The sequence below is a fragment of the Sinocyclocheilus anshuiensis genome, unplaced genomic scaffold (assembly GCF_001515605.1).
Source record: "Sinocyclocheilus anshuiensis isolate Anshui unplaced genomic scaffold, SAMN03320099.WGS_v1.1 scaffold697, whole genome shotgun sequence".
Taxonomy (NCBI): Eukaryota; Metazoa; Chordata; class Actinopteri; order Cypriniformes; family Cyprinidae; genus Sinocyclocheilus; species Sinocyclocheilus anshuiensis.
The window spans coordinates 1272087-1279900 of NW_015538036.1; the positions used below are offsets into that span (position 1 = coordinate 1272087).

At 37.4% G+C, this 7814-nt stretch overlaps 1 protein-coding gene across 2 annotated transcripts in view; it reads left to right on the top strand.

Annotated features, from left to right (window-relative positions):
• The first annotated feature begins 2073 nt into the window (after positions 1 to 2073).
• The window catches only part of LOC107680824 (protein FAM222B-like), a 48575-nt gene continuing 42834 nt past the window's right edge, over positions 2074 to 7814 (top strand). The window contains exon 1 of one of the 2 annotated variants that reach the window (XM_016476881.1): positions 2074 to 2156. The gene's annotated coding sequence lies outside the window, so the exon portion shown is untranslated. Of the gene's footprint in view, positions 2157 to 3490; positions 3632 to 7814 lie in introns of those variants that run through there. The other variant, XM_016476876.1, reaches the window with a different exon arrangement.

Sequence of the window (7814 nt, forward strand, 5' to 3'; positions counted from 1 at the left end):
TATATATATATATATATATATATATATATGTGTGTGTGTGTGTGTATATATATATACTGTATATATAGTGTGACTTTTTAGCTTTATTAATATAGGCTATATAAAACAAGAATCCAGCTAAATGCTGGGATATTGAGGATTCATTCTTAGCATAAAGTGCATGAAAATGAAGAAAGCCATAAGGTCATGAAGAAAGAGTAAAATTTACTGCATTTTTCAAGGGGTCAGGAATGTATGTGCTTAGGGCAGATGTAGGGAGCAGACTAAGAGATTAGTGGGTATCAATCAGGTTGCTAGTGCGTTTCAAGTTTAGGCTTGTCTGTCAAAATATGATTTTAATTGTTTTCCTTGTCTTCTGACTTTGGGTATTCGCTGTAACACACATTTGATGATTTACACTTGCTATATTGGATGTTTATATGCAGATGCGCATTAGATCGGTAGGTGACGTCATACACACTCCGCTTGCGTTTTACCAGAAATCAACAAAAAAAGAAGGAGGCTTCCGGAAAAATGGCGAACGAAGGGTGATTGTTTTGTTAAGTTCTGGTAAATGTCAATATTTGTTTAAATCACACGGTTCTTTTCTCGCCGATAGGAACTGTAAATATGTATACACCATTTTCCGTTCTGTTCGAAGCCTCGGCTTTTTTGCAAGATCGACGTTGTTTTGTCAGATTATATATCGCGGGCTATTTTTGTCATATCAGCCGAGGATCTCAAAACGAAACTGCAGTCCTTGTGTCATTTCGGTAGATTATCTGATGAGGTTTTCAGTGTGTCTGTCAAAAAACCACATAACGATGACTCAAGATAAAATAACCTCAATGTTTACTTATTGAATGACCGCGCGCCAGTTAATCTATTTATAGACTAATGTGATTTGATTAAGAGACTTCGCTTTATAATTATGATGAGATCAAATACACAATTACATTTGCGCTAATAAATCGGATGAGTGCACCACACTGTGTTTGCTCTATGGAGCAGCTACCGTGTTATTTCTTGTTTTGTTTTAAAAAATAAATAAAAAAAAAACAGTTGTTCGTCCATTAACCAACTGCCTTTCAAGTGTTGCTAAGAATGTTTTATTTTATTCTGTGAAATTATTTATTCTATATAACCTATGGTGTAACCTATGAATACACTCCATATTTGTAACGATTTTCTCCCTTTCCATACCACGTGGAAACAAATTGACTTTGGATAGACTTTAATGTTAGTACAGTCTCTGGGATTGTACCAAAAGGCTAAACCTACTTACTAAGTAAGTGAGAATATGCAATCTTGTTTAAGGAAATGTTTTCTTGTGTTAAATATGATGTTTCTAGCAAATCACGAACTGCTTGTTTGGTTGATTTCTACCAGGAAATATCGACCATATCTATAGTTTCCCTTACAGACACTGACAACCATCAAGACAGATCTTCTATCTAATAAAATGTGCTCCTCCTTAAACAATACGATATTCGTGATGTTTTTCAAGTTATTTATGATAGTCTAAACTAATACAAATTTCAAGACAACTCCTCTGTCTCCTAGAGAGTAAATTAAATAGACGATAAACCAGAGGAGTATAATCTCACAAATGATATGCACTAAATTGCACCAAGCTATCATGGTTAGAGAATGATAAGCAAAGCAAGGGGCAGACATAGATAAGGCTCTCGTGATAATTTTCCAACGAGTGTTTTTGCAAGAATTCAGAAAGACACGATGCTGCTACAAGATTATTTAGATCCGAAGTTAAAATATGGCATAATCAGTTCCAGGAAAGATGTGTGTGATTGGTTGAAGGAGAAAACGCCTTCAAAACTGCCTTTTGCAGAAATTATTATATTTGGACTAATGCTAACTGCGGAGGATTTGTTAATGTAATATTTACATTTGTGCGCGAATGTATTTGGTTTTCCCTCTCTGTTCTTTCATATTGAATTGAATTTTGTACACATACATAAAGGGAATGTCTGGATCGCAGCCATTGTCTGTGACGCGAGCGCTGGAGCGCATGCGCCGGAAGTTGCTGCCGCAGACAGCAACACTGATTCGGCAACGCAGAGCAACAACACTAGAAAAAAAAATCAGAACACAGTATCCAAATAATACTAATCCAGTACGATGCTCTGAACCATGTATAATACCATGATCCACGGAGAGTAAGTATATCATTTGAATGATACTACCGTACTGATTTTGTGCACGATTGCTTACTATCCATCCATTTCATCAAGCTTTAAGAAGCAACAAAGGAGTCAGCTCTCTATTTCATTTAGTGTGGAAGAGATGGCTACTTATGCACTTGGCCTTCAGCTTTAGGCCAAAACACAAAATCGACATCAGTGCTTATAAAACAAGAGTTAAATACTCCGAAAACCCGCGTATGTGAGTTGTTCTAGCACAAGCAATGCATTTATTTGAGTGATTTTTTGTCTACTCTCTGCTGACTTCCAATGAATGAATGGACATTTAGCTGCAATTTTAACTGATGTGTTAATAGATTCAATTTTCCTATACAATACTTGCAATGTTCTTGCAAATGTTATGTATTTCTATAGCATAGGCTGCGTTTTAGGGATACTTGGTGTTGTTAGAGGGCCTTTTGGAGGGCAGACTGCAGACTTCGCATTTGATCCTCTCGACAAAAAAAATATATATAAATTTATGGCTGTGACCTTTGCTGAATATCAAAGGCGTTGTCTCGAAATGTCACCGGGGATTTCTCCGCCGAGAAGCAGTGCGGTATTTGAAGCTGGGGGTTTTGACAGCCGACAGCAGATTGGCTGGTGGGTGGAAAGTTATAAAGTCGCATATCATTAGAGGGTTTATTATGGTTTGCAGAGAATTGACTGCGATCCACATACATGCACGACTTTTGTGAACGACGCTTGGCCATTTGGATAGCAATGTTCAGTTGCTCTGTCATAAATCTCAGCTTTAGTCTAGCCAGATGGAGTCGTTATAAATCTTTTGAGTGCAAAGAAATCACAGAAAAATCACACGGTTTCATGTAACAACGCTGGCCACCCATGCAGCAAGTATAGTCTTTGTGTCATTAAAATTAAAATGCATATCCAACGTGTTTTACCGATTGCACCTGCTTCATTAGAATACTCGTTGTGTTTGCCTTGAATAGTGCGTTCTGTAAATTAGCCCCCCTGCAACAAGCTTCTTAAAGTGCACCGTCTGCACCAAGGTGTTTATGAATTAATTACACTATGTTTTAGACTCGTAGATAAGTGCTGTTTCAGATGAAAGGGGTCGGCAAGGTAACAAAGGGTTGACGTCATGCATCGCATCCGCCCGCATGACTTCCAACTCTGAATCCCGCCCTTTTAATTTCAGAAACCGGCGTGATTGGTCGAACGCACTGCTAGACGCGTCGTAGTCTAACCGAGAGCCAATGGGAGGAAAGCTTCCGTGTTTATGTATAAGAGTGGGCGGGGCTAGTTGGCGGAGAAACCGGAGCGATAGACGCTACTGCTCAATCTGGTGTAGGTGTCTCCGCGGCTGCCGGTGTTGAATTGGCCACTTTCTGTCGCGGTCCAGGGGATCTGTAACCATGCATTTCGGTCTTGTGGACGGGTGCTAAATGATTGCGTCGAATGTCATTCGTAAATAACTGGATCCCTGGGTAAGATTAAAGCTTGTGTATTAGTAGACTTGCCGTATTTTATTCTTGACCATATGTTGTGTTCTCCGACCGTGTTGCGTGTTTTCATCAGAGGATTTCATGCAGTCAGCAGACTCTTGGCAGCACTGAGCTTTTCCCATCTGTGTCACTGGCAAACAACATGAATCACTGCCATAAACATTCCTGCATTGCATGCTCAGTAGATTGTTATTGTAATGCAAAAGTTGAGGATGACCTTTGTAAACATAGCTGGAATGTGAAGAATACCCAGAGCATCAAAGGTTCTGAAACATTTGCTGTTGGTTTGTGTGTTCACGTGCTTTTCTTTTTTTCATGAATTCTTTCTAACCATTCTTAAAAGCGCAATTACCTAGAGCTAAAGAGTGTTTATTTGATTTACGCCTCCGGTATCTTGTGCTCACTCCTTTAAACCCGGAGCTTGACATTAGTTACCCACTGAGTGCAGTTTTATATCATTGCTCTGTCTTCTGTCTGCCCTACATTTTCCAAAGGCTGGATAATTAAATTTCAGACTCCTATTTCCAGAGAAACACGGTCTCCTATTCTCAGTACAATTATCGAGCGTGGTGAAGGATCATTTTGACATCTGGGTGTAACGTTTCTCTTCTATGAGGAGCCATTATGTGATTTGGCTTTTTGAATGGATCACGGGGGCAGTGCTTTCAAATATGCATGCCTACTCATACATAAAAACATTTTCACTCCTGCATTTGTCCTTTCTGCAGTCACAGAATCCACAACTTTTTTGTCAGCGTAACTAGTCTTTATTTGGCTGATCCATTTTTCATTCATTCGACTGTATGCATATCATACAGAATATGCATATTGATATTTAGTGACGTGCATAGCTTGAGGCTTTGGCTTTTTATTTATTTTTTTTGTAAACATCTACATCGGCAGAGAATACATGTGGTAATCAAACATTTGTTTGACACAAATTACTCCATATTAGTTGTTTATAGAGCTGTTGTATAAAAGTAATAACACAATCTTGGTTTAGTACTGAATATCAGCACTGCTGTGTTTACCTGAGGCCTCATATGACAAACTATGATATCTTTGATTTTGAAAGTGCAAACACCTTAAAAATGAAAGATTTTTGGTAAGTTTTAGAAAGTTTTGCATAGATAATTGACACAAACCTTAAGATTGGTGGCAGTCAACTAATGTAAAATGATGAGCTCTTCACAACACAATGCAAAGATAACTAACAATAACAAATAACTAGCAAACAAAACAATAATACCATGACAGTAACCAATAACCATATAATGTATTCATGCTGCAATGCATGCTGGGAATTCACAGACCCTTAACATTTTAGCAATATTGTTCAGTTTGTTTTTTGTTCAGACAACTGTGTTTGACTAGTTGACCTGTTGGCCTAACAGGTTTTTATGCAGTTTCAAAAACCCTAATTCAACAATTCTTAGTATTAATTAATTATAAGTCACGTAAACTTGAAAATATGTAGTAGTTGTTTTTTTACAGTGAATTTTTGCTCAAGTGATATTGCTTAAATGTCATGTCATTATCCATTGTGTAGTAAGTAACCTCTGCTAATGGAATAACCATGTGGTCACGATGTTAAAATATCTCCAGGTGCTTGGTTTTGCAACGCATGGCAACCTGCTAATGCATTTGATAATTAACGCATTCCTCTGAGTGTGCATGGAGGGCTTATGGCTGCATTCTCCTCTTTGAGTGGTTTGTTTAATTGACCTGCCTGTGCTAAGCAAGAGGTAAATAGAGAGAGAAACAGTGTTTGACTAATGTTTACCATTAATAGTAAGATAGAATCAGTCATTATAGAGGAAATGCCAAACGTGGTAACCTTTTTTTTTTTTTTTATAAATACCATAGATTTGTCTCATTCCAGAAAGAGACATGCCTTGCTGCTTTTGTAAGCTGGAGAGAGATGATCATTTCTGACCATGTGATTATCACTGACCATATGTTTTATTAAATAGTTTTGTGGTATATGTGGTCACTAAGTTTTATGTGAAGATTTAAGCATGAGGATTGTCACAATTTGCAATCATGTGATTTTTTTTCCCCCTGGCTGTTGGTTCCAGTCCTTTGCCTGTGAGGCTCAGTGTCATGTTGTAAATACTGATAGTAATTGCTGTGAGAGACACAGACAATCTTGCAGTTTTGAAGATCAGTTGAATGAGGTCCAAATTGACAGATTTCTCAACTGAAGGACGAGCAATCACAGCTTGTGAGTCAGCAGATGACAAATTACAGCGTAAGTGATGGAGAGGAACCCAAGTGGCAGTAGTGAAGAAGATGGAGATGATGAGGACTTATGGGCTCTGTGTTCATCAGAACCTGAATGTGGTGATTTGAGAGTTCATTTTAAAGAACAGTTTCACCCAAAAATGAAAATTTGCGAAGTGAAGTGAAACTTGTGAAGACCTGTGAGTTTGTAAAAAAAAAATCAAATCCATTATTTGGATGTTTTTAACTTCAAAATCTTGCTTTCAGTTAAAATAACAGTCCTTTACAAAATACATTTTTTTCCAGTGAATATTTAACACATTTATCTTCTACAGTTATGTGCATCTATTAATGAGTTTTCAAACACACAGAAAGTTTCTGTTTCCTCATAACTAATCTGAATTTTTTTGTTTATCAGTTGTTAGATTAATAGTTAAATCTTAGTTCAATCTAAAAAACAAACAAACATCTAAATCCACTGTTAAAAACCAAATGAAGACGACTCTTTCAACTTTGTTCCTAATTATATAACATCTTTTGTTTGGCTTGCAAGAGAGCCTGATCGAGCTTGCCGATCAAAGCTTGCACATCTAGCCTGTGTGTGTTTGTGGTGTGCATATTCATTTGCACAGCTGTTTTCCACTGCACGTCAGTTGGAGAAAAATGCATGTTCGCAGGTCTGTGTCTCATCTCTTTCCCCACCTATTGAGAGTGAGAGTTAAACACCCAGCTGTTAAACCAGGCCACACACAACACACACACACTCTTTTTCAGTTCTCAACATCTTTAGTTACACTAGAGCCATAAAGCCTCAGTGCCGTCTCTCTCCTGTGCCTGCCCTTTATATCGCTTCAAACAGACCAGATCTCTCTTTTCCTGCACCCTAAAGCAAGTAGCTGTGGCCTGACTCATAAAATCCCTTTGTATGAGGGTAAACTGCAGGTCTGAAGAGATCAGCTGAGAAAGAGACTCAGATAAGCCTGTTAGATGAGAGTGAGGAGCCTGATGTCATTGAGGCCAATTGGGCCATGTGCTTTTACCGGACAGGTTTAGGTTGTCTTACAGGGCCTCAATGATTGGTATGTCAATTTTCTGTTGGACTTGGTTTGTTGTCTATCCAGTTGAGGGTAGATAAAGCATAGCAGTCTGCGTGAAAGAGATTTTTCCCGGGGTTTATGTAGCTGTTAACTGCGTTTGTTGTAGTGTTTGTGTATTTTGCAAAGCTAGCTTTACTATAAGTTTAACTAGGACTGGGCGATATAGCTAAAAAATGTATCAACAATATAATGTTTCATATCGTTCGGTATCGATAATTATTGACATTTTTTATAACCTTTTTTAAAACAGAATAGAAAAATTTTTTTTACATTTAACCACTGTATTTTTAAATTAACTCAATTTATTGAGACAAACAACAAATATTTTTTTCTTTTAACAGTCAAAAACAAAATAAAAATTAAACGAATATCTAATTTCTAATGTTTTATATGCAGATTAAATAGGTTAAACTTTTGGCTTGTCTCCCGAGGCCACAGGAGGGCTCAATGAGCAAAATAATGCAGCACATTAAATTGTCAACTTAAGGAAGTAACTGTCTATAAAAAAAAAACAACGTGCATTACGTCTAAAAGAACTCATATAAATCAAATATAATTTCGTAAATTGCATAAACAATTATGAACAAAACAGCATCATGTATTTATGCATTGCTTAATCCAAAGAGCCGAATCTCCCATCACACAGATTGCCTTTAAAAGCATATGAGACGCAGTGAAAAGGAAAAAACCTCCACAAAAATGCGCAACGTGTTTTCTAAAAGTTTAAACTGTTTTAACTTTGCATAGCTTTCTATACGTCTCTTGTGTGAGACGCGAGTGCAGCAGTCGTATTTGTCCGTCTAGAAAATGCGCTGAATATGCGTTCTGTGTGAATAGCTTGGTTT